The sequence below is a fragment of the Rhodamnia argentea genome, chromosome 5 (assembly GCF_020921035.1).
Source record: "Rhodamnia argentea isolate NSW1041297 chromosome 5, ASM2092103v1, whole genome shotgun sequence".
Lineage (NCBI taxonomy): Eukaryota > Viridiplantae > Streptophyta > Magnoliopsida > Myrtales > Myrtaceae > Rhodamnia > Rhodamnia argentea.
Window position 1 is genome coordinate 23,244,057 of NC_063154.1, and position 27,819 is coordinate 23,271,875.

The following is a 27,819-nucleotide window of genomic DNA, read 5'->3' on the forward strand; positions in this document are numbered from 1 at the left end:
ACGGAGCTTTAGTTTTCCCAGCAAACGAAAAAGTCTAATCTAATGTTGGAGGAAGCTCGTTCAGAAGAATGCTTAGGGAAATGAACTGACGAAAAGACACGTGATCTGTTATGTAATCGAAATTGTATCAAGAAGATTGGCAGAGATTCTAAGACTAAGACGTGTATATAGCATTTAGAGCTACTGACATTGAAATCAATGGAACTGATTTACAAAGTTATGTGTAAGGTATCTATTGAATAGTTGAATAGGAACCAGTTACTTTTTATGCTAAGACGTGTACTGAGACTGAAATTTTAGTTTAAAATGCGAAACTTCATCCGCTGTTATTTTGGGCAAAATTCACGATGAGTTCGTTCGATTTCAATCATAAGTCTCGGTTTCATATGCCTTCGAATCTATTGATTAAACTTGGCTCTGCTAATTTCACCGAGGCAAGGGAAAACAGAGGACGCGGAGGAGGAGAATTACCTGGCTGGTCCGGCGAGGAGAATGATGGTGACGCCGGGAAACACGACGAACAGCACTCTCACACTGCCGGCGAGATGCAACTCTCGGTATCTTTCTCCACCGGCAAGATATCTCCCACGATCCTCTCTCTTTTTTGCCAGTTCTCTCTATATATCGCCTTCTTTTTCTTCTGTACTTCCTTCTTCTTTTCTTCCTAAGTGTGTTCTCAATGGATCTCCTCTCCTTTACGCATTTTCTTCCCTTTTGAACTCATCTATCCTAACAGATTCTGTTAGGTCGGGAAACCAAAAAAGAAAATATTACGGTGTCCAGTACATTGACTCTCTTTGTGTTACGCAAAATCCGCATCTTGAAATTTGAATTATATAAACATTGTTATACTTAACAAGTTTCTACAGGGCACTCATTAACTTTATTGTCGTCGTCAACGTGTCGTCGTCATTATGTTGCTATTTCTTATCATTATATTAATTTTTTTAAAGTCATGACATCTATTCCAATTCTTGGAATCAATTCTTCGAAAACAATGACAAAACAATAGCAATGGAAAGATGATGGTAAAATAGTCATCTTGCTTTCCTAAATCAATATTCGGACATAGATAGTTTATAATACTTGGGAAATACTTGAAACCCTACTAAAAGTTTAGCTCTTCACGAAGCCAACCAAATTTTCATCTTAATCTTTTGCTAATATTGCTGCATTTCCCCCCTAATTTTTATGTGCATATTTTGGAAAAATTTAATTTAATTTAGCACACGAGGAGGCCAAAAGATGAGTCGACTAAAACAAATATAGAAATTTGCAACCTTGGGTAAAACACACGAAGGGTTGACATCCGCAATAAAATCAAAGTTGAAGGAATTTATGTGATAACTAAAAGTTTAGGAGTGAAGGTGTAGCTCCCTCAAAGTTTTTTTTTTTTTTAATTCCAAATAAAGACTTGAAGTGGACCTTATCCTAAATAAGATCTTGGAGTGCCCTCATTATTTCAAAGAACGGCCTTACCGAAAGGCATTCTTATCCTTTACTTTTTAATTTTTTTCCTTTTTTCTGAAATTTTTATATTTTCCATATCCTTTTCTTTTTTTCCCCTCCCCCCAACCCCAGCCATCGTTGCCGTTGAATGAGGGCCACCCTCGCCAGATCCGGCGATGCCAACCCTCACCCTCCACCTTTGCTATTGCCCTTGCCCTTGCTGACGTAAGGCTAGGGTAGCCATCGCCCTCAACTTGGATTGGGCTGGTGAGGCCGATGTCAAGCGAGGCCAACAATCCAGGCGGAACTCGGCCAATAGCAACAAAGGCGGCCCTCACTTGAGGCCGACGATGGTCGGGGGAGGGGAGAGGAAAATTTTTAAAAAAAATCAAAGGAAAATATAAGAGAAAAGAAAAGGAAATAAAAAAAGGACAAAATTTTAAACAAGAAAAGGATGAAAATACCTTTTTGGCCAGACCATTTTTTAAAAGGAGGTACACTTTGGGCCCTTATTGCAGAAAATAAGAGCACTTCAAGCTCTTACTTGAAATTCCCCATCACCCCTCCACTAATTTGTAGTTTTTTTAAGCAAATAAATGATTTGATATGTAAACTTGCATCATTGAAGAACAAGACCCTACCAAATTTAATTGCTATGTCTTGCAACAATAATGCTTCCAATTGTGAAATACGATAGATGATGAGTAGTCATTTGCAAACTTGAGAAATAATGCTTCGGCATGGATATGGTTGAGAATCAATTCATTGATATAGATGGAATGATTGGACTTTACTATTAAAGCTCCATTTGGTTGACGAAAAATGAGTTGTTTTCAGAAAATATTTTTCAATAAGTCATTTTTTAGGAAAAATGACAATATTTTTCGGTGGAAACCAAAAAATGAACTGAAATTTTTTTTCTTTGTTTGGTACAAAAGATTTTCCTCCAAGCCATAATTTTAATCATTTTTTTATTTTTAATTATGTTTATTTCTATTTTTAATTAAAAATTTCCTATTTTATTTTTATATTTTTTTCTTTCTATTTTTGCCCTTTTACCTTCTTCTTTAGCCGATCGCTAGCCATGGCGATGGCCGGTGAGTTTGACATAGCCAGCCTTGAGCAGCTCACCTCGCTAGAGTTGGTGGGTTGGCCTCGTCGACCTAGGGCAAGCGGCTGTGGTCGGTGACCAATAGAAAAAAAAAATAAAAAAAAAATAAATGTTAACATATTAGAATACTATAAAATTAAAAATAAGAAATTATTTCTTGAAATAATTAAAAAGAAAAGTAATGTGAATGAGTGGAGGGAAGAAAGATGAGGAAAAGTGTTTCCCTCTTTTTGAAAAGACATAAATATCTTCCTCATTTTTTAATGTGTTTTTTCCATGGGTGAAAAATCTTTTTTCTTGGCTCATTTTCTTTCAATGAACAAACGCTGAATAATGTAGAAAACATTTTTGTTGTCAGCGTAACAAACAGGACTAAGTCTATAACTATTTTGGTAATATTAACTATTCACTATAGTGAAAACATACACACTACTAACATAATATGAAAAATTCTTTAAGAAAGGTTTCAATTGCACTAATAACTAGCCACAAATCACAATAAATCATAAGCCATTATTTGGGGCATGGATAGTGCTGATACAGATAAATTTTTAAAAGTAGAATTGTAAAAATTGTCAACATCATCGCCGCCCATGACACGTAAGACGACGGCGTTCACATCAGCAATTTCCAGCATGATGATAATCATACAATATACACTGTGAAGAAATCTTCTTTCAAACAAACTAATTTGGCTATGCAATATAATCCCAGAGGAACTTACCTTCCCAGTATATAACTACGGTGACAGCAAGCAACCATCTTTACAAAGGAGGCCAAAACCAAGGGGCCACAAATAGGATATAAACCATGGGTTATGGCCAAGGCGGAAAGCAGGAATAATAAGATATATCCACAAAGAAACAGTCTTTTAGCTTTAAAGGCAGGACAGGTCCAAATTGACCAGCTCATGTGTCCAAAAAATTTACTTCTGAGGATTTATCGTGCCAATATACTCAATGCCGAAGTAGGAATAATAAGATATATCCACAAAGAACTGTCGAGAGGAAGTTTCTAAAGTTGGCAGATGACAAATCAGATTGAATAAGTGCTCTTGGATTCAAAATCTAATATGAAATGTGTTATAAGTAGACCTGTTAAAATGGGTCTAAAACCCATTTAATAACTCACAAGCAATTAAATGGGTCATAACAAATTTACAGACCAACATAGAGGGTCTCCAAAATAAAGAAGCCAAAATAAGTAGGTTATAAATGGGTCCATTGTGAACTCATTTACAATCCACTTAAGCTTACCCGCTTTGGCCACTTAAAAGGCCTCTACCCTTTTTTTTTCACTTTTCTTTTTACCTTTTGTTCTTTTATTCTTTCCTTTACTTTTCTTTTTATTTTTGTACTTCTTCTTTATTTTATTTTATTTTTATTTCCTATGAAGCCAGCAAGGGCGCCGGCCGACCCTCGCCCACGGTCAGCAAGGGCTGCCACCCTCGCCAGCAACCGGGGCCTCTTGGACTCCGGCGATGCTCGGCCTTCAATGCCTCATCAATGTTGGTCATCTTCGCGGTAATTGGCCTCTAGCGCACGGAGGTGGCAAGGGTGTCATTTCCAATAACAAGTTCTTTTTATGTTCAGTACTAATTAATCAACAAGTGGAGACACCATCGGACTTGTCCCTTTAAGTCTTTGACTACAGTTGCGGCCATCAGCGCCGCGATCCTTCTTCAGATAATAATAGTTTTGGTTTTAGCTTGGGGTCGCTTCTTCAATCCTTTTGAGTTTTGACCCACCAAAAGTTGAAAATGTCAACGCTGACCTGGTGAACATGATTAGAACTTTCTGGGTCAAAGGATCAACGCCAACAACATTTGATGTGGAAATACAACCTGGTGACTGATAAAGTTTCAATCCTGGCGAGATATGCTCCTTATACAATTCAATGCTCGAGACATGCCAAGTTCAAACATTTCCTAGGTGTCTATTTGAAGGATACTAAGTCCTCTGTTCTAAACATCAAACATATGAAAATTTGCCGAAAACACAACTTGCATTACTATTAGGGAAACGAGTACATCACAAGGACATACCGTAATTGCCACATATTAGACGTTGCTTTTGCAATCTCGAGAGTTTCATTCGCTTCGAATGCAATTCAACAGTAGAGGGGGGAGCGTCGTTGTTTTTCTGTGTACTATAGAATACGACAGAAAGAGGTAACTTTCCTACGTTAAAAAAAAAAAAAAACAACCGATAACTGCCTTGGTAGTTATCTACAATGAGTGGTATGTGATTGCTCGCATGGGCGCACACCATAAGACCCATGCTCCAACACTATTGATTTTATTTCTCTTCCATTGTCCATTGAATCGCATTTCAAATGTCAATATAAAATCATGTTTTAGAAACTCTTATGAAAAATACGTGGGCAGATGTATAACTATGAATCGGGCTGCAGCTTTTTCTACGAGCCTCCGATGTTCCATATTGCATCATCTACATGAAAAATGTGTGATCCCCTTGCTCTCATTATAAAGTGATTTCTATGGCAACTTCTAGAATTATCAGGTAAATGCCTAATTAGAGATTAATTGGTGAATTGAGGAGGTGAGAGACCTAGGCGAGGAACTTGAACTTATTATCAAGTAAATACTTAACTAGAGATTAATTGGTGAAATGAGGAGGCGTGTGACTGGCGAGGGTTGACTGGTGAGCTCACTGGTCTTAGAAGAAAATAAAGAAAAAAAATCAGATTTTTAAAAGAAATAAAAAAAAAAATTCAGATTTTCTAAATTATGAAAATATAAAAACTAAGAATATGTTTAGTAATATAATTTCTTTTATAAATATATAAGAAATAATTTTTCTTAGATTAGATTTTATTTATAAGGGTTTTAGTAATATGGGACGGGGTCTAGTATGAGTCGGGTCGGGTATGGGTTAAGAAATTTGCACTACGCATAAATAGGTTAATGGGTCAAATTTGGTCGGAACATTTATGACTCAACTCAAACCCGACCCGAGCCACCTGTTTGACAGGTCTAGTTACCAGCACCTGCATAAAATTCTCTTTGAATGAAGTAATCCTTCGGTGCTTTTGATTTGTCAACTCAGAGCTAGCAGGGACTTGTTAGGAAAGAGCATTGCAAAAATCCTTGATAAAGCTCATCAACCCATGAGTAAAACATCTGTCAACGTAGGCATGACTGAACATAAATGATGAAAAAGCAGCACCTTGGCGTCCATGTTGTCAGCATGAGTGGCGGTATACTTAGAGGGCAGAACAAGGATAACCCCTTCCATCATCCCAAGGGCAATGAAATTAGGATGAACCTGCATGACTTGGGGTGAGCCACGGTCACATCTGAATGCCTGAGAAGAAATGGTCCGGGTAATAACAATGTCAGAATCAACATCCAAGGATCCCAATGTGGTGGATCCCCAGGGGACGACCTCATGCCTCATGGGTTGAACCAGACAGGACCGGCCGGTTCTGCGTGGTTTTCAATGGCGCCGGTCCAGTTCCTAGTCTGGTGTGGCTTCTCTTCTGGACCGGACTAGGAACCAATCACTCCTAGTGGCAAGAGATGGATTAATTACTGTTGCTGCCACTCCCCTCACTTGTGTCTGAATTTCCCCAATTGGCAGAGTTCGTGTCTGTACTTAAACCCCTAGTCGTCTGATGTCTCTGTGGGGATTCAGAGTTCAAAGCTTGGACGTGAAAAGCACGGGCTGCAGAGTCGACAGAGTCAGAAGAGAAAGAAGATGAAGAAGGCCCAATTGGAGTCACTAGCAGGGTTCAGGTTCCAACCCACGGACGATGACTTGGTGAACCATTACTTGATTCGCAAGTGAGCTTCTCACCTACAAGTTCGACTCTTGTGACCTTCCAGGTACCTTGAGACGCTTCCGCCCTTCCTCTGTCTCTCGAGGCTCCGCTCCTGAATAATTCTGTTTCTGCTCATGTTCATTTTGGTGAATCATCCCATTTTGGGAAAGGGGTCGATGAGTTTTTTTCACTTTTTTGGGTGATTTAAAAAATTTTGTTCTTTATTTGGATTTGTCACTGTACTATGAAATGTGTTTCTCTAGCCCCTTATCTGATGCCTTTTGGGAGGTCCATGCTCGACAGTTCAAATATCTCATTTTGACTTGTGGGTCAAGCAAAGGGGTGATTTGTACATTTTCTTTCTTATTGTCAATGATCAAGCATGATGGTTTTGATTTTGGAATCAAAAGCACTTGGAATCAAATTCTTTGGGCCAGGTCGAGTTGAGTTAGATTCTTTTTTTTTTTTTTTTTTAAGAATTAAAAGCACTTAACAAGCCCCGTTGAATGAAAGAATATAAAAAGAAAAAAATAAACCAAAATAAACCAAAAAGAAAACGCGGGTGTCAAAAAGGCTGGAGCCGGCCTGGCCCAAGCCTATCTGAGCCTTTCGGACAATACCGAAGCTTGGCCCGAAAATTAGGTGAATTTTCGAACCTGGCCAGCTCAGGCTTTCTTGGCACCCCTAAGAATCACGATGCTTCATGTTCAGTGTAGTGCATGAGATGGTGGAGCTCTTCTCAATTTAGGTAGAGGTAAAATCTGTCCTGCATGATATGTCAGTGCAAGTCATTCAACTGCAAGGTGACCAGCGGAAAAATGTTTCGGCATTGGATTGCCGAGCTTGGTGACGTGTCTGCTGAATTAATAGACCCTGTTGACATATGCAGAAAATTGAGTCATTGAAACAAAGGATTTTCCTTTTCCATATGTTTGCGACTTGGAACATTGACTTTGGTTTCGGCTGAAACTTGCTCTTGTAACCGGAGATTATACATGTGTGGAACTAGTCAATCTTTTATTCCAGATGGATCAATTCCAAATGAGGTTGCAATTGTTTTGTTTTGTTTTGTTTTCTTTTACTCGCTTTGGTCTTATGTTGGTGTTTCTCCTTACATAGATTGGATTGATTTTTAACAACTCCTAATACCAAAAACAAGAAGATGAGATTCGGTCGGAAAGCGAGTTAGGAAATTCAGGTGCAACAATGGAATTCCTAGAGCTAATCCCAATATAATGATGCCAGGAACCAATTTGGGCTTCGTTGCTAGAGAATATTAAAGTCGACACAGATTAACGAGCAAACTAATGGCGAGATATCATCGAAGTGAGATCAAAAGTCAGAGCAAGAAAACATTGTATTAGAACACCGATAATGGTCTAGATTCCAACTTCTACCGAACACAGATGAACTTTCCATCTTAAAAAAAACAACAAGAAATGAACTAATTTGATTTTTGGTTAATTAAGAAGTGATATTTCCAAAATGAGGAAAAGTCAATTGCTAAGTGATTTTCGTAAAATTTTCAATGCCAAAGTGAAATTGATGTAAAAATGAGCCGATTTTGAGGTTTTGAATTTTCTTAATTTTTTTTTATCAAAGGTTGACCGCCAGTTTGACTTTTGGGTCAAAAAGCCAATTGACGGGCCAAACTTCTTCTTTTTTTTTTTTTTTTTTTTTTTGTTTTTGCAAATTCTAAGTGCAAAAATGCAATTGGGATTATTTAACCATGAGTTAACTTTTTGGTTAAAATTGACCCCAAAAATCAGCTCAAAAGTCAACATTTTTTATTTTCTTGAAATTTAAATGCAAGTGAAGTGCTAAAGCTAAATGACACTTTTTGGCCAAGAATTGAGTTCTGTCGCGACCAGAAACCAAAATCTCAAGTTTTGACCTTTCACTAACTTGCCGATTGCAAATCGGGTGTCAATAGTTCTTTGTGTGAATTGAACCACAGTCATTGGTTTCTTGTCCTCTTGTTACTTGTTGTTATGTTATTCCATTTTCTTTCTTAAAAAAGTCAAAACTTGAGAAAATTATCCGAAAAGTCTTGAATCTATTGTATTTTGGCCAATCTAATCTTAAACATTTTTCAATTGTGTCAATTGAGTCTTAAACATTTTCATGATTTACCAGTTGAGTACATCCGGCCAATTCTAACAAGAAATTATTCACGTGGACGTCGACCATCCTAGGTGACACGATTGATGCTGAAGTTGACATTTTTCAATAAAATTTTAATATTTTTTTTATAATTTTTGGATTTTTTTTCCTTTATTCTTTTCTTGACTTTTTTTATTGATTGGATGCTTGGGACCCTCGCCCAGCACTAGGCGAGGGCCCTCCTTGTCGGCCATGGGTGAGGAGAGGTGACCCTCGCTTGTGGCCGTCGACGGCGGCCTTGTCGAATAGGGCGAGGTTGACCCTTGCCCAAGCAAAGCCGTCTCTCGTTAAATCGGGCAAGGGCAACCCTTATCTGGTGGAGAGAAACGTACTTTAGAGAAGAGAGAAGGGCGGCTGAGTTCTCCCACGACCATGATCCTAATTAATCAATATGGCATAACTTCATTCGATTTTCTTTTACAACCCAATCGCCACTATATAAAGACATCTAGGCCTTCACAAGCGGGCTTCGGTATTTCCTTGACCTAGTCTCCATTTTTTTATTCCTTTCAAGAGCACCCTTAAATGATTGTACTGTATGAACATGCGATGAGACTAAATATAGTAATTTCTTTTTCATTTTTCATCGTCTTCTTTTTAACACTAATCCAATCAATATGTAATTAATGTGTGTAGTTAATTTGAATTTAATTTTCTTTAAATTAAATGAAAAACCAAAAATTTTGAAAAATCTGATTCTTCTACCATTTTTGCTACTGAAGAACATCCCCGGATCTCATTTCCCCTGTCTTCCCCTTGACTTGTGCGAAGCTATTCGGTGTTCCCCAATGGAATTATTACTATCCATTTTTTAAAATTTTCGGAATAGAATTATAATCGGTACAGCTTTTATCACTTTTTTTTTTGCTAGTTATATTTCGTAACAGATCTCTTTAACAAACACCTATTAAATTTTCAAGGTCTCAAACAACAAAGAAATATTTCTACATTAAGCGTATTTTGAATAACAACACAACCAAACGAATTGTATTCAACATAAGCAATTTTCAACTTTTTGGATATTTATTCTTCACGATATAGTCACACATAAAACATTGAGGTCTGGAAAAATTGCACCTCGATGAAATTTGTCATAGAGGGCACGTGAGTTATATAGATGAATTCAAGAGACCTAATATTGACTTGTTCTATTACAATTACTCCTATTAGTGTTCATCTTTGTCCGATTGCTGACAGATCACATTCAATATAGGCTTTTTGATTTAGCCGTTGACATACAATTTATTACAAGTTTTGCATAAAAAATTTGTGATTTTTTGAGATCATAACAGGTAAACATGTATAAATTGTCTGAGGGCAAAAAGTAATAGATAATAAAGTATAGATCTCACAAAGAAATTTAGATTAAAACACATGTCTACATTGATACACATGTGTCGCGACCTTCTAAAAAAAATAAACGAATTAAGTTTCGGGCTAATGGATTATCAGGTTAATTAATTAACTAACCTAACTCGAACTCTCCCAAGTCCATACCAAATCACAACTTAAGATTCAAATAATTAACATGCAACGTGTTTTGAATTGGAGTCGCCACTAATCATTTTCGGTAGGTTGATTAGAAACCTAAATAAAATAGCGGGAGAAAACTATCTTATTTCCGCGAACCGGAGATTTTGAATTCGGGGATTTGGTTACGTCGGATTTCTCTAACGCCCTTTCGGTACCATTTTCATGAAAAATATTTGATTTGGCAATTTTGATGGATTTTACTTGAAATTCAAAGATGCAATTTTTTTGGTTTTTTCTTCTTTTTTATGGGAATGTAAAACATGGAACTTTGTGCGATATACACAATGGATAATTTAGAAAGAAAGAAAACGCAGCCAATCACAAGTATTTACAAAAATAAATTAACACGTAATAATGCTAAATTTTGGAACACGTGGCATGTCTAAAATAAACAAACAAATGTTCAAACCAAACGATTACATTTTTGTAGATCGAGATGGAAAGGATTACCTTCTATTACACAAAATCTTACTCACATACACGTTATAGTTCCCTTCAAGATCTCGGAGCTGGAAGAACGTGGCTATCGTCGAAAAAAGGCAAGCAGTGGCGTTGTTGGATGGCGAGAGGCGAAGTACGTGCCGGGACTCGTCGAAGATGATGCTCGACTAAAACTCTTTTCTTCACTCTCAAATTTTCTCTTACGATTTTTCTCAAGAACTCTCTTTTTCCTCTCTAAAAATTCCTCTCAAAAACTCTCTCAAAACTCTCTCAATTCTCTTCCACTCTTCCTAAAAAACTCTCTCAATTCTCTTCTACTCTCTTTCTCAATTCTCTTCCACTTCCCCCTTTCTCAAAACTCTTCTCAAGAGCTCTCTCTTTTATAGGCAAAGTTCTTCATCCTTCATTCTTCACCTTCCATCTTCATCTTCTCTTCTTCATCTTCATTTCTTCACCTTCCATTTTCATCTTCCCTTCTTCATCTTCATTTCTTCACCTTCCATTTTCATCTTCCCTTCATTATCTTCCCTTCATCATCTTCCCTTCTTCATCTTCTTTTCATTATCTTCCCTTCATCATCTTCCCTTCTTCATCTTCTTTTGGTATTTGCAATACAGTCCCCGAAGTTCCAAGTATTTGCAATACAGTCCCTGAAATTTTAAGTATTTGCAATACAGTCCTTGAAGTTTCAAATCTTCTCGGTGTATTTTTCCATCCCGTGCCTAGTCTAGACGCATGCTAAATTAAGTGTTCTGCTTGCCCGATTATATGCCAATGCAATGTACGCTAAAAATAAATATGTGAGATGATTTTTTATAATTTTTATGCAAAAAATAGATTAATCAAAATTTAGGCGTCAACAACATGATGAGAATGAAGATAAAAAATGTCGAAGGGGCGGACGAACGCCCGCCGGATGCACCACTTGTTGACTTAGATGAATTGGATCTGAACCTCTATTTTACATTTATCTATAGATACTTCTTCAACGACCCAATGGCCTAAAAGAGGTGGCAGATGTGTAATATATGCCACACATGAAAATTAACTTTTTACCATTCAGCTAGCTCTAATAGATACGGCCTCATTATTCAGTTTCCTTGGTTTCATTCAATTTTTGTGAGAGCTATATACTGCTTGTGTCCTTCCAGTAAAAGTCCTAACTTCTCGTTCCCCGTATTTTCACTATTTTTCTAATCGAGTCCTTTAACTTTAACAATTTAATGTCAAATCCTTGCACTTAGTCAAAATTTCTAATCAAGTTCTCCGTTGCAAAATCCACCAGCTAATATGGCCATCAAAGGAATTGGTCTGACCCTTTTTCCAGCATTCGAGAAAAAGTAGGCGAGGCTGCAACGCGTCCAAAATCTGCTTTTCGTTTGCATCAAGCGGATCGCATTCCGAAAACCTGCAACATCCAACCTCCAAATCTCGATCTTTACGGAACAAACTTTTGAAAATACCCAAAACTTCTTTGAAGAAGATCCGGAATTTTTGCTTCTGATGATCCAACATGAAAAACCCAAAATTTCGCAAATCTTATTCTTCTTCCATTCTTGCTAGTGAAGAAGATCATTTCACCTTTCTTCCCCTTGATTGGTGCCAAGCTATTTTGTGTTCCCCAAGACGAGCACCGTCGTGCTGCTCAAGTTCCTGTTCACCAAACCGCGCGACTCCGCTCGGATTCTATAACAAGGTAATGCCCTTAATTTCCCCACGCTCTGTTTTCGGATAAAGAAAATGCTCGAGTGCTTCCTTCTTCTTTGCTTGAGATTAGAAGCGACTGCTTGAGCTTATTTCCCTGACTATGAGCATTTCGCGTCGTTTGTTTGGTGCGCTCGTGGATTGTTATCCGGTTCCTTAATTTTCTTGCATATTTTACGGTTGCCGAGCACGAATCTAAACCTTCTTTTGTTTGGGTTCCTCTGCATTACGTGAAATGCTCCCGGGATGCCGATGGTGTCCACCGATGACAAATGATTAGTGGTAGATGATGCAAGCACGGATGTCTGGTGATGATTGTGATTGGGATCTTTGCTGCATTAGTGTTTCCGTCTCTTTTACCTGGGTCTGTGAGATATCCGGCGGCCGATGGTCGTGTTTGTGAATGGATTCTGATTCTAATCAAAGCTAAGTCCAGCATTTTCTTTTCCTTTTGCTTTTATACAGCAGAGTGTGCGTATGTGCCCGGTCTCTTTTAAGCTTGTCGTCTCTTTTTCTTTGATTCGCAGGGGCGTTATACCCCACGAGTCATTGCCAATCCAAACTATATCACGTGCTCTCTTGAACAGGTAAGGTTGCAAACGGGTCTGCATTTGTTCACGTGTTCAAGTTGCTCCATTTCATCATTAATCCGTTGAATTCAATTAACGGGAACAAGTAAGATGAGATCCTTCAAACTTGGCTAATCAAATGAACGGATTGCAAATGAAGTGTTGCTTTGGCCATTCACGTTGCCCAGTTTTTTTTTTTTTCTTTTTTGGTCGGAAAAAGCTCGTATTATTTAACCGAAATAGTTCTTAGTCGTAAGAGCTCAGCAAAGGGGCATCCAAACATAATAAATTCTAAAGGGTTTGAGGGGAAAGAGCTACCCAATTGGGGGGAAGGATATTCAAACTTTGAGCTTTAGCCACCTTACTTCTCATAACACGTCATCTGTACTCGTCTCGGATAAGGCACGTGAATGGTTACCGTCGGTGATTCCTCCACGAAAGAGCCGTCGACGTTTGTCCTCAGAGTACCGCGCCTTGGTGGAAGCCAATAATGAGGTAATTCGCTATTCACATACTCCAAATTCGTTTTTTGGGGATTCCATTTGCTGAACGTGCCGAGTATGTTAAGGGCAGAGTCAATCAAAGCTTCTGGATCTGGATCTTGTCGCCGAAAAAAGAAATTATTCCTAGCCTTCCACATGCACCCGAGGATTGCTGCAATCATGTCAAAAGAAGGTGAGTGATTTCATTGTTCCAGAAAGTTTTGCAGCCAAACCTCTATTCTTGAAATGCTGTGAGTCGAAATTTGGATTTGCAATCTAATAAAATCAATAGTTGCTTATGCGTTACTTAGACCTCCTCAGATTGTATATCCACGCCACCAAGTGTGGCTTTGGATTCATATTGATTTAACTTCATCGTCACATTCTTATGGCTCGAAACGTGCTTAGGATATCCTAGGAACTTGCAGACCATGTGTAGTTGTGCAGTGATTGCTGATTTTCGATATCATTTGGATGATAAATATGTATTTGTGGCTTGTGGAGTCTTCTTTCTGTTCTTCAAGAACATATATAGAGTAATTTAGGCTTTGTCCTTATGTATCTCCGTCTCTGTACTCCCGTTCTAAGCTCCTCCATAATCCTTGATGGTGTTCTTTGATAATGTTCGAACTATTCCTGGGACTCTGAAGCTTGAGCATGTTCTTATTGGACTTGGGGGTCTTCTTTTTGCTTATTAATGGAGATAAGACACCACAAGTACTATAACTTTTGTTCGGCACTCACTTGAGTGTGATAACTTTTTGTTCGACCATCTGAGCACCATGACTTCTAAAATAAAGTTCACTTGAGCGCCATAATTTACATTTGATCACTTAAGTGCCAAAAAATTTTAAAAACATTTACGTAAGTGTTGAAAATCTGATGTGACATAATACTTGCGGTGAATGTTTTTTAAAAAGTTATGGAACTTAGTGATCAATTAAAAAGTTATATGGCACCCTAGTGATCCGAAAAAAATTATGGTACTTAGGTGAGCACTATACATATGTTATAGTACTGCAATGATCGAAAAAAGAAGAAGTTATGGCTCTAAAGTGGTCGTTGTACGAAAGTTATGGCACTTATGATATCTCTTTATTAGTGGGTTAATTTTTCTTACTTGCACATCTAAGCCAAAATTTAAATAACGTGACATGATCAAATGGCCAGCATACAAATATAAATATCATAATGCTGCAATAAAAGCTGTTTTTCTATTGATTGTAGTAAAGTAAAAAGTTTGTTAAAAAGGTGCATCCGTGAAATACAAATTCTATATTGAAACAGTTAATTTTTTTCAACCGATTAATGATTTGAGCATCATTTTGTTTATTTTTTTCCCTCCTCGGTCGTGTCCAAAGTCTTCTGCATTGAAAGTCAGAATGCCTTGAGCAACAAATTCCAAAATCTTCTCTACACGGTGAGAATATTAATGGCCATACCACTTATGTCTTCGTAACGTTGTCAATACTTTGTGGCTAGATCCGTCAAACAGGTCATTGCGTGAACGATTAATGTGGAAATCGAAGTTACAGAAGTAGATCTCCCTTTGTGATTATCATTGGTCTAGTCGAATTTATTCTATTCATAAGTCATTAGCGACATTTCCATCTAGCCATAAACTTCTCCGATCAAATTATGAGACACATAGGGGCCATGAAGTGTCTCAAGCCTGGCCTCTCTCTGGATCATTTTCTCTCGTTACGCATTGCTTTGGAACATCCACAAGAAATTGGATTGTGGCAGCGAGGGTCAAGGCATGCGAGGGGAGTCAAAAGTGTGAACGCCGACCTGCTGAACTAGTTGAAGGACTCAGAGGCCGAGGTTGCCCTCCTTTGAACAAGCCTCCTTGATGTCGCCAAGCCGGAGCTCGGCTTCCTTCTTGTATTTGTAGGTCCTGGAGAGGGCGCCAATTGCATCAACCAAGTGTACCTGCACGACGAGCCACCTGGGGCATTTCGGCATGCGAGCATCGTGATGGGAGGACCAAGGAGATTGCTCCTTGCCATAGCATGGGACGGCACTCTTTGGGTCCGATCATGAGGAAGAAATGATTGTAGCCATAACCAACAACAATGCCCACATTGATGAACACTTAAACCACCAAAACATATATAGAATACAATTCAACATGAAAAATTATAAATACTTGATAACATATAAAAAATTGGAAAAGATAATACAAAATTAGCAACAACAAAAAAAAAACAAAGAAAAGAAAATGATTAGTTGCCTTGGGGAAGGAGGTGAACAAGCCACAAAAAATTGTGTTCATGAATGTCGATGTCGGCATCATTCTCGGTTACATCTGCAATTATTTCTTCTTGAAGATCAAATTCAATGGATGGCGTCTCATGCTATGCCGGGGACCAATCTCCTTGGTCTTGCTTGCCATCGGGATACTCGCCATGCCAAAATCCCCCCGATGGCTCGTCATGCATAGGCGCTTCGCTGATGTGAATGGCATCCTCGCCCGGCCCTACAACTTCGATAAGGAAGCCGAGCTCCAGCTTGGCGACATCAAGGAGCCTTACCTAGATGTATGTCATTGTTCTTACTTTATTACTACGATTTAGTTGGGACAATAGCCCTAGTATTAGAATTCATGGTTCGAATGGATTAGTCTGCCTCTACCACAAATCTTGCTTCTATCAGAATAAAAGCTTTAAACATATTAAATATAAAAGGCATAGAGATATATTTGTAATAAATCCTCAAAGTATAAATCAAAGTCACTTCAACAAAGCATGGTAGTTTTGTTTCCTTCAAAATCAAATATAATTTCCTAACAATCTCCCTCTATTTTGATGGAGACAAAACCTTTCAAGCATATTAACTTTGAAAAAATTTTGATAGAAATATACTTGCGTAAGTAAGAATGTTTTTCAGTTCTGAACGAAAAACACGAGTATTATATTATAAGCAAATATATGACAATGAAATTGAATTTGCTTACTGCACTACCTCTGCTTGATCTCTATGCATTCTCCCCTTTATTAAGAACATAAGTATTAAAGGCATAAGTGTGACGTCCCAGGCCGTCACATCTACCGAATTTAGCCTTTCTTTTGCTTGTTATGATTAAATGTTGAGATTCAACATGAGGAAGCTTGGGCTTGCCTTTCTGAAAACACAAAGTATCCGGGTTTACTCAACAATAAAACAAAGGCGTGGATAGAACTCGAGACCAAAGGACCATCAGGGTGAGTAATTGTATTCGGACACTCACGAGTTCTTTATGTTTACAAACCTATACATAAACCTAAAAACTATTTGGTAGGTTCGGATAACTACTTCTTGTTTACCCACTAGCCCCCGGATCTAGGTGTTACTATCTCGCTCCTTTACCCTCCGAGCGTGAGCAATCTGAAGAAAAAAAAAAGAGGATATCACCACAAGAGTGAGCTAAAAATCTCAACAAGAAATGCATCCAAACCCTATCATCCCTAACCTTGGTTCTTTAGTCTCCAGCGAATTAGGTAGCACCTACCCAAGAGTTAGCTCGGTTCCCATTTCATAAATAAGATCACATCAAAACACGCATGCCAAGATCAATGCAATGATAAAGTCGTACACGGCAATGCACGTATGTACCAAAAATGGATGAGGATTGTGCTATATTTGCAAGCTCTACCATCCGACTCCTTCATCACCTTTAAGACTAGTCCGATTTTGTTGTTCCTCTCACCGAGGCCCCAACCGTGGCTATAGTATTGCACCGCACACAGCTCAAGGGTGGGCTTTAACTCCATGACATCCCCTGCACACAACTCAAGGAGTCTCATTTCCCCTCTGGGTACCAATGATTTAGTATGTTCATGCCATGATATGCCGAATGTCATGAATGCAAGAACGAGCACAAGAACCAGCCTTGGTAATATGGTAGACTGAAAGTTCCACCACCTCAAGTTGTCAAACAATTGAATTACCTAACATGTTATTACGTTCAATAGGACTCATAGGCAATCAAATCAAGAGCCACGCATCATTTAAGAACACTAATATCAAATTAGGCGCGAGAACACAAACAAAGTTAGTCAACCAATAAGGCTCTATCAATCCCCAATGATCGGTTTGCAAATAATGCTAATTCAGCACCCAAAGGCTTCGGTTAACTTGCTAGGATCGATGAACAGAACCTTTCCAATGTGTCTAGGCTAGAACATTCGGTCCCCTGCAGACTACCATGTAATCTCAATCAATTCATCACTTAAGTTAACCCATCCGTACCTCAAGAAGGCATCTTGCACTAGAATTAGATCTCAAGGCTCTTCAATGTACTTAGGCCTAACCAAAGCTAATCCTACTCGATTTTCTCCCAGTCTTCAAGTGTCTATAGTGATCAAACCATTTCACCCCCTATCCATGCTTCATCGACGACAATAATCCACCGATTAGAGTGACAAACAATCTATCCGTACCTACATCCGGTCTTATCATTCTTTGGATATTAGTTTTTATGCGAAGGGATCACATTAACCGAGTAGTCACTCCCTTCTATTTTCGACAATGGAGTACACCATCACCAACTACCATTCGGATTGCTACCACTTTAGTTTCGAGTACTAACCTATATCATCCTAACATTTTAGCAAATTACAAGATAGAATTTGAATGATTCCTTGCCCGAGTTTGCGGATGGCGTGGACCGTGAGTGGAACCGCCCTTGGATCTCCTCCTATGCTGCTTCCGCCAAACCAAAATGAAAAATGGGTTTCCTTCTACTCCCTCTTCCTCTTCATTTTGCGTGAACAGCTTAAGAAACCCTAAAAGGAATGATGGCCGTTATGTGTAGATAGCTTAGGGGGTGTTTAGGAAGTTAGAGGACACTTGGTGTCATGACCCGAATGCTGCAAGCCCGTCAACATCCCACTAGCCACGCTTTAGTACGGTTCTCCGGGATCCAAGGCCAACACACTCATTCGGAAGCATAAACTAACCCCGTATAGAAACAAACAACAATATGATAACTTGGGATGGTAAAAGCAAACTTATATACATATCCACATATTCTTTACAAAAGTTAAATCTAAAACTTCAGAGGCCACTGTACAAGCCTATGACTACGTACATCAAAAAGAATCCCGTGGTCGAAGCCTAACTTCCATCTAAACAGTACTCTTCAAAAAGTCAAGAGGCCGACTACCCTAGGCCCCATCCTCACTACCATCAGTCTCAAATCCTATAGCTTCCTCCTCCTCCTCATTAGTCACGGATGGCAGCTCCACATCTGATGGCTCTATGATCTCCGCGTCCTCTCCCGGCACCAAAACCTTTGAATTGGACTCTGAGTCTTCAGGACCAGCAACGGGGTTTATCACCATGCCGCCTAGAGGTACAGCCTGAGTGGGGTCCCATTCCCCAACTCTGTCATAGGGGATATCAAAGCCCCTCGGCGGTCCGACCAATATATCCCCGTGGCGGTACGTCCACATCAAGTAGGTGTAGGGCTTCCAAAAAAGCTCTCCTACGTCTACCCGGATCGTAGTAGCATGCCTTGACATTTTTTGTGACATCCTCAAATTCGACTCTAATCAAGATGTAATGAAATGATGATTTTAATCGATGTACTATTAGTAATTCTCGCTCCGAATTGATCACTCATGAGAGGTTAACCAAAAGGGAAAGGCTATTAAGGATTTAAGTACGTATGACCCGAGAACTCAATCATGGATCGACAATTCGACCATAAGGATTGACGAGGGACAATTCTGAACCCTTAAAGACCGATCAAGGAATGGTTATAGAACATTTTGACAATAGTATACAATCGGATCACTGGTGAATCCGTTTGACCGCTGTATGGATTGCGAACGACTCCAAACCAATTCCTAATGATCGTGTACATTGAAACTAGTGATTGAACCCTCGCAGTAACATGACAACCGAGGTCATCCATGGCTCGAGACGGCTTAAACGTAGAATGATATCGAATCAACTACGGGGTCGAATACACATAACTCCTAGAAACCGCCAATTAGCTCGAGATAAACAATGATAACAATCGATCTATTTTGACCGTGGAATAGAGTTCGAATATGGGTATCGAGTCTTCGAGGATTTCATGACTAAACTAGTGGATGTCACCTCATTGAGCTACCAATTTATTGATTTTCTCGAGACTCTCGACATATGGATCAACGGGCCGAGATTTTGAGCCTACGAAGATACATTGGGCCTCAAGCCCAAGTGTGGTTCGACCATATGGTCTGCCCAAAGCAAGCCCAATTAGGCCTAGTTAAGCTCACTAAAGTCCAATAAGATTTCTAAAGCCCATTAAGCCATTCTAAAGTCCCAACTCTATCCATTTGAGCTCAATTTCAATTTATATCGATTCGTATAAAATACTAACTGAAATACATGTATAGTACTTGATACTATACTTTGTGAATTTACCAAAATGTCATTGCCTTATGAAAAGACCAAATTGCCCTTCTTGCATTATTAGCAAAAGACAAGAAGCTTTGATGGGATGAAGACTTTTGTAGCAAGCCTTAATGAGGGGTTCTTATCCTACCCAAGCTTGTTCGGGAAGCCTAAGGTGATATTATCCATCTCTCTCTCTCTCTCTCTCTGAATTTTCGTGTAACCTCCCTCATCTCTCTCTCTCTCTCTCTCTCTCTCTCTCTCTCTCTCGATTCTCTACGTGGTCCGAGAACAAATTATCTCCGAGCTCGTCCGAAGGGCAAATTGAGCTCTGTTTTTTCCTATACGACCATAAGAACAAGGGAAACTCAAATATGAAGGTTGTTTATCCAAGAAAATATTTTATTTTCACAAAATTATGCTAGACAGAGGCTAGTTGGTGAGACCCGATCCATTCTTGCTTTGATTCGAGCTCTGTTAAGCGCAACCAGTACAACCGGGTTTGTTTAGCTGCTGTTCGATGGTCCTCGGTGGTTCCGTGTTGATTTTGGACCAAGTCATGCGTAGTCCTCACCACCGCCGACGCGTCGGTATTCTCGGATTTGTAATTGGGTGAGTCATCTCCCTAATCACTTGATTAGTATGCTAAACTTGATTAGGATGAGTTTAGATTAGTCTAAGTATGCTTAGTACTAATTTAATGAGTGATTAGTTGATAGGCTATCATAATAAGTGATAAGTTGACTTGATAAGTTATCAAAGATGCAATAGGCTATCACTATTTTATGCGATAAGCTATCGAATTTTATGATAAGCTTTCGCTATTTAATATGATAAGCTATCACAATTTTTATAATAAGTTATCAATATTTTTATTATAAGCTATTACTATTTTATGATAAGCTATCAATATTTTTATGATAAGCTATCACTATTTTATAAGAAGCTATCAAGAACTTTATGATAAGCTATCACTATTTTAAGATAAGCTATCGAGAATTTTAAGATAAGTTATTGCTACTTTATAATAAGCTATTGAGTATTATCTGATAAGCTATTGATATTTTTATGGTAAGCTATCGCTATTTTGATGATGAGCTCTTGAGTTATTTTGATAGCTAATAATCTTTAATTAATTATATTAATTTTCAACAATTAAGTGTTATATTCGAAAATGTATTCTTGTATAATATTTGATATTAAATTATGAAGTCGATATTGGGAATAGTCAAATAAATTGGCTTATATAATTAATTATATTGATCGGCAATTCTCATGGATGTTTGGATATAAAAGTATGCTGAGTTTGGTAGTTGAATCATGTGTTTGTAATCACGTGCAATTTATTTACTGTATGCATGGAATGAGAGTTGCGATAATTTGAGAAATACCCGGATAAGCCGGAAGACCCTCATAGAGAGACGGGCATGCCCTCGATCGGCCGTGATTGATCGAAAGGATAAATACCTGAATGAGTTGGAAGAGCCCCGTAGAAAGACGGTTGTGCTCTCGATCGACCGTGATTGATCAAATGGATAAATCTCCGGTACAGCCGGAAGACCCTCGTAGAAAGACGGGTGTGCCCTCGATCGGCCATAAATGATCGAATGAACAGATGTCGGTAGAGTCGAAAGACACCCGTGTGAGAACACGCGTACCATGAGTGGCAGTAATGATGAGAGTATGCTTAAGCTCACTGCGCACGAGAAAGTTGACATGTGTTCTCTAATTAAGTAAATGAATTTTGGATAATTAGACATTATATTTATTAATGTGCTCTTGTGTAGTATCTAATATTAAACTATGATGTCGATATAATGATGAAAGTATGCTTGAGTGCACAATGCACTAGAGAGTTGAGATGTACTATGATCATGCATTTATTTACTGCATTATATTGCATACAGTGGATTGTAATGTGTAAGGCACATGTCAAGGCAAGTGAGGTTCCCTATGATTATGTGATAGCATACTTGTGTGTGTGTGTGTGTGTGTGTGTGTATACTGTATTGCATTATAGGTTCTAAATGCATCAAAGATGAGTTGACCTCCTAATCAAGGCTTAGGGTGTTAACTTGTTGAGATTTTATATCTCACCTGTTGTTGTTAACCAATTTTCAGGCCCTTAACTTGGGAGAATAGTTCTGGCTTTGAGAAGGACATGGATCTCTTTTGTAGTAGCCGAGAATAGTGTTAACCCATAACCCCGATCCGATACTTTTGAGGGTTGTAGGAAGTAACCTTGAAGTGAGGCTTATGTGTATAAACGTACTTCCCAGTGTTAATGAGTACCTATTAATAAAATAAACTTTTGCTGATACGGATTGGTAGGATGTCTTGTTGTGTTTGTGCTGGGAAGTGAATCGCTTCCGCGTTTGTTTAATTGAAACATAAAATTTTAAATGGGTCGGTGAAGCGTCCCGGGATATCACAACTTAACGACCGCGTAGGTATGTTGACGTACCGAATGTTGCGGTGCTTGACATTTTTAGCTTTAATTTTTTTTTGTGACATCAAAAAATTGAAGAGACACAATTACTTTAAACAGATTTTTAACACATAGGATAAATATGTTCCACGAATGTGAATTTTTTTTGTTTTCACATCAAAAAAATTTCGGTAAAAAAATTTTAGGATTTTTTTGACTTTTTGTCCAACTAATTGAGAAAATTACACAATTTTTAATGTACAAATTATCTTTCTTGTTATTCTTCAAAAAAAAAAGATTGTCTAATATGACTATATTCATTGTGACAAATATATATATAAAATCTCGGAATAATGGGAGAAATTTCAAAGAGCATAGGAATCTGCAGGCAAGATTAAATAGGGATTTTCTTTTCTTTACAATAGAGATATATGAAAGCTCAAGTAGAGCCAAATCTTCGACCATAAATAAATTATGACAAAAGAAAAAATAAAATTTTTGGAAATAAAAAATAATAATTTAAAGGAAATTCGTGAAAGGGAGAGACAGAGAGGCTCAGATTCGACAATGACCGGGCAAATGAAAAAGGAACCCCGCCATGGCTGCGGGCCGGATCTAGCCCGCCCCGCCAAGATACGGTCGGTTCTCGATGCTCGTTTCTGTAACCCGCATCTCGTCATCGCCTCTTTTCTTCAGCATTGTTAACGCTGAACGTTTCCTCAACGAAGTGGACGATCGGAGTCCCTATCGGTGAATTGTCGTGCGGGTGTGAACACCGAGAGATTCATGCTCAGGTCAAGTTTGGAGCCGGCTCAAATGCCACAAAAGGGGATGAGAGAGAGAGAGCACACGTGCGGAGTCCCGACCGAGCATGGCTGCGAACGCCGGTTGCTTGCGAAAACAGGCCGTCCGGGTCACCCCGCCATGTGCTCGGTTGGCCCGTAAAGAACGCGCCAAGAAGAAGATCATCCTAGCCACACACAAGGCACATAGAGAGAGAGAGAGAGAGAGAGAGTACGGTATAAGTATTATCGTGTAATTATATGTATATTGGGGTATTTCTGTAATTGTGTTTATTTATACCCTTATTGTAATTAGTCACTCATATAAATACATGTTATACAACCCTAGTTTGGGTTGAGCCACCATAAACACTCTGGCGTTATTTCTCTCTGACTCTAAACTTCTTCATGGTATCGTAGCGAGAAAACACATCACGTTCTTCAAAATCTTTGCCCCAAATCAACACTTCTTTTGCTCCAATTTCTGTCTCAACAATGTTAAATACATCTGGAAATTTTTCTTCTTCTCTGCCATCTTTTTTGCCATCATCTTCTCTTTCTGTTAATTCCAATTTCTCTTCACCTCTCAATAATATGCCACCCACTTTCACCTTTTCTTCTCCTTTCTCTACTGCTCCGATCTCTCCCGCTACTCAAATTACGGCCGTGCAATCAGCCTCACCATCTCTTGTTCTTCCCAACATCACTAATCTCGTCTCCATCAAGCTTGATGCGGACAATTATCTTTTGTGGAAATCTCAGTTTGAACCAATTTTGATTTGCAACGATCTGCTGGGATATGTGGATGGATCCTTTCCGTGTCCGCAGAGGCTTATCAATGATCAGAATGGTACCGTGGTGTCCAATCCCTCTTATTTGATTTGGTTCAAGACGGATCAATGCGTTCATAGTTTGATTAACTCAACCCTCACAGTTGAGATTTTCCATGAAGTTCATGATCTTCGAACATCTCAAGAGATTTGGCTCACTCTAGAGCGATGTTTTACTGATCGATGCGCCGCCAAAGAAATTAGATTAAAGCTTGATTTTCAGAATGCTGTTAAGAAAACCGATCGGCCAATATCTGATTATCTTCAGCATCCGAAGTCAATTGCGGATTCTCTCACCGCAATCAATTGCTCCGTCTCTGATAAGGACTTGGTGATTCAAGCCCTCAATGGGCTCCCATTAGAGTATGATCCTTTTGTCACAATGATCACCAATGGCCCTACTATTCTTTCGTTCGGCGATCTGCGGTCACGCCTTCTCATACAAGAAGAACGATTTCTCCGAAAATCGAATGCTTCATCCTCATCTGATATTCATCATGCTTTGATCGGTCATGCCCATTCGTCAAATCACCGTTTCGAGGGAATCGTGGTGGACGTAGTTTTAGGGGCCGAAGATCCGGTCAAGGACAAGGTGGACGGTTCTCGCGTGATCAACTGGTTTGGAAAGCATCCAATGATCGATTTGATTTACAATCATTCTCAATCCCTTATGTTGATCGGTCCTCCTCTTCCTCTAGTCGGCCTCGTGGCGGTTCGAAGCCCTATGTTCCCCCATTCACCCAGGGAGGCATTCTTGGATCTAGGCCTAATCTTTCTTGTCAGATCTGTAATGGAGTCGGGCACACTGCTCTACAATGTCAGCAAAGATTTAATCACGCCTTCACTACAACTAATCTATCGGATTCTTTCTCAGCTCTCTCGGTTGGTGAGACCTCTGATCAAATGTGGTATATTGACGATGCGGCGTCGGCACACATGACTAGTGACATTGGTAAAATTCTAAATCCTAGACCCTTTTATGATTCGACAAAAGTTTCAGTTGGTGATGGTCGTTTATTGCCTATTATGCAAGTCGGTAAAGCCTTTTTACATAACGATTCTCGATCTTTTTGTTATCAAATTGTCTATCATGTCCCTAATCTTGCTTGTGATCTTATCTCAGTCACTCAACTTTGTCGTAAAAATTCTTGTACTATTGATTTTAATGGTTCATCCTTTTCTTTGAAGGACCAACGAACCGGGAAAGTTCTCCTCTAAGCTGATTCTTCTCATGTCTTTATCCGATTTCCAATTCCTTGGTGTCGTCTCACTTGCATCCTATAGTGGCTTCTTCCGCTTCACTCGGTCGATGGCATGCTCGTCTTGGTCATCCAAATAAACAAGTTTTGAGTTGTATTTGCAATTCTAGTTCTAGGTCGGTATCATGTGAGTCATGTCTTGTAGGCAAATCTCATCGATTGCCTTTTGAGTCTGTTAATCATCGTGCTTCTTGTCCTTTAGTTGTCATTCATTCTGATGTATGGACGAGTCCTATTTTATCCAATTCTGGTTTTAAATATTTTGTGTTATTCGTTGATGATTACTCTTGGTTCACTTGGATTTTTCCGATGAAAAATAAATCTGAAGTGCCTACTCACTTTCATTGCTTCCGTTCTTTTGTCAAAAATCTCTGCAATAGCAAGATTAAATTCCTACAAATTGATGGGGGAGGTGAATATACCAGTAATTCATTCAAAAAATATTTATGTGAAAATGGTATTATTCAGCGCTTTTCTTGTCCGCACACCCCATCTCAAAATGGTTTGTCGGAATGCAAAATCAGACATTTAGTCGAAATGTCTCGACCCTTATTAATCCATGCTCATATGTCTCCTTCATATTGGGTCGATGCTCTTCTCACTGCAGTTTACACTATTAATCGGCTTCCTACTCCCATCTTATCTTATATTTCCCCCTTTCATTGTTTATTTGGGTTCCAGTTTGATTATTCACTCTTTCGAATTTTTGGTAGTGCTTGTTATCCTTTTCTTCCGTCCGGTGTCTCCCATAAACTTGCATCTCATTCTATGTCATGTGTATTTCTTGGTTATGCGTCAAATCACAAAGGCTATCGTTGCCTTGATCGGTTAAGTGGTCGTGTCTTTATCAGTCGTCATGTTCGGTTTGATGAGGAGAATTTTCCCTTTTCACAAAGTTCTTTAACTCTTAGTTCCGTAAATAATTCTTCCAATTCAATTCCTTCACTTATTTTTTCCTCCAATCAATCTATTCTTCCTTCTACCTCCTTTGAGCATCAAGTTGTTCCTCCGACTCTCTCAACTTCTCTAGCCCAACCTCTAAATACATCTCTCTCCTCCTCTCAACCTACCCAATCTAGTTCAAATTGTTTTTTCACCTCCACCAACCCTCCTTTCTAACCCACTCTCTGTGTCCCAGCCTAACTCTACGTCCGACGAGATTCCTCCTACATTAGATTCACAAATCCTTTCTACATCTCTAGCTAGCTCCTCTACTTCTGTATCTTCTCTTTCCACTCATCCTATGCAAACTCATACTAAATCTGGAATATCTAAACCCAGAAAAATTTTTAATCTCTCTAATTCTTTTCATGAAGAGACACCGACTTGCTATTCTAAGGCCATTCTTGACTCACGTTGGAAAGCAGCCATGGCGGATGAATTTAATGCCTTGGTCACTAATCACACGTGGGATCTTGTACCACCCAACCCTTCTAAGAACTTAGTCGGTTGTAAATGGGTTTTTAAGATTAAGGAAAAATCCGATGGAACTATCGAACGCTTCAAAGCTCGTCTAGTTGCACAAGGATTTAAGCAACAGGCGGGATTGGATTATGACGAGACTTTTAGCCCCGTCATTAAACCAGCTATAATTTGGGTTGTTCTCTCTATTGCTATTTCATCGGGATGGGCTATACGTCAACTTGATGTTAAGAATGCCTTCTTGCATGGCATTCTTTACGAGGAAGTTTACATGCGCCAACCTCCTGGTTTCTCTAATCTTGAATATCCGAATCATGTGTGCCGTCTCCGGAAAGCCATTTATGGTTTGAAGCAAGCTCTACGTGCATGGTTTCTTCGCTTCAGCAGTTTTTTATTATCATTGGGTTTCATGGCGAGCAAGGCCGATCCCTCGTTATTTGTCTATACTTCTTCTCGGGGTCGTCTATATCTTTCGCTGTATGTTGATGATATCATTGTTCCTGGTGATACTGCTCATTTATTACGGTCTTTGATTACTCGACTCTCACAAGAATTTGCTATGAAGGATCTTGGACCACTTCACTATTTTCTTAGCATTGAGGCTCATCACCGATCTAACGGTATGTTTCTATCTCAAGCTAAGTATGTTGATAGCCTTTTGCACAAGTTTGACCTTGTTAAGGTAAAGCCTGTATCTACTCCCTTGGCATCGAAAACTCCGTTGTCTATTGATGATGGTGAGCTTCTCGCTTCTCCAACGCTATATCGACAAATGGTTGGTGCTTTACAATATGTGTCCATGACTAGACCTAATATTAGTTTTGCTGTGAACTTGGTTAGCCAATTCATGCATCAACCCAGATTATGTCATCTACAAGCCGTCAAGCGTATATACCGGTATTTAGCTGGCACATCTACACATGGATTACTCATTGAGCGGTGTTCTCCCACTTCATTAACAGCTTATGCGGATGCGGACCTGGCTGGGTGTTCTGATACTTGGCGTTCCACATCAGGGTTTTGTGTATTTCTAGGCACTAATCTTGTTTCATGGAATGCCAAGAAGTAACCCACTGTGGCTCGTTCTAGCAACGAGGCTGAGTATCGTGCTGTCGCTCATTGTGTTGCGGAGACTATTTGGATTCGGCATTACTTCATGAGCTAGAAGTACCACTTTCTACTCCTCTCACTGTTTTTTGTGACAACATCTCTGCCACATATCTTGCCCTCAATCCTGTATTTCACGCTCGCACCAAACACATTGAGTTGGATTTTCACTTTGTTCGAGAACGGGTTGCTTCCGGTGATCTACGTGTTCGCTACGTGCCTCTTGCGAATCAGCTGGCTAACATATTTACAAAGGGGTTACCTAGTCTGCGTCATGCGCTATTGAGATCCAATCTCTCGGTTGTTACACCTACTTCAGATTGAGGGGGACTATTATCGTGTAATTATATGTATATTGGGGTATTTCTGTAATTGTGTTTATTTATACCC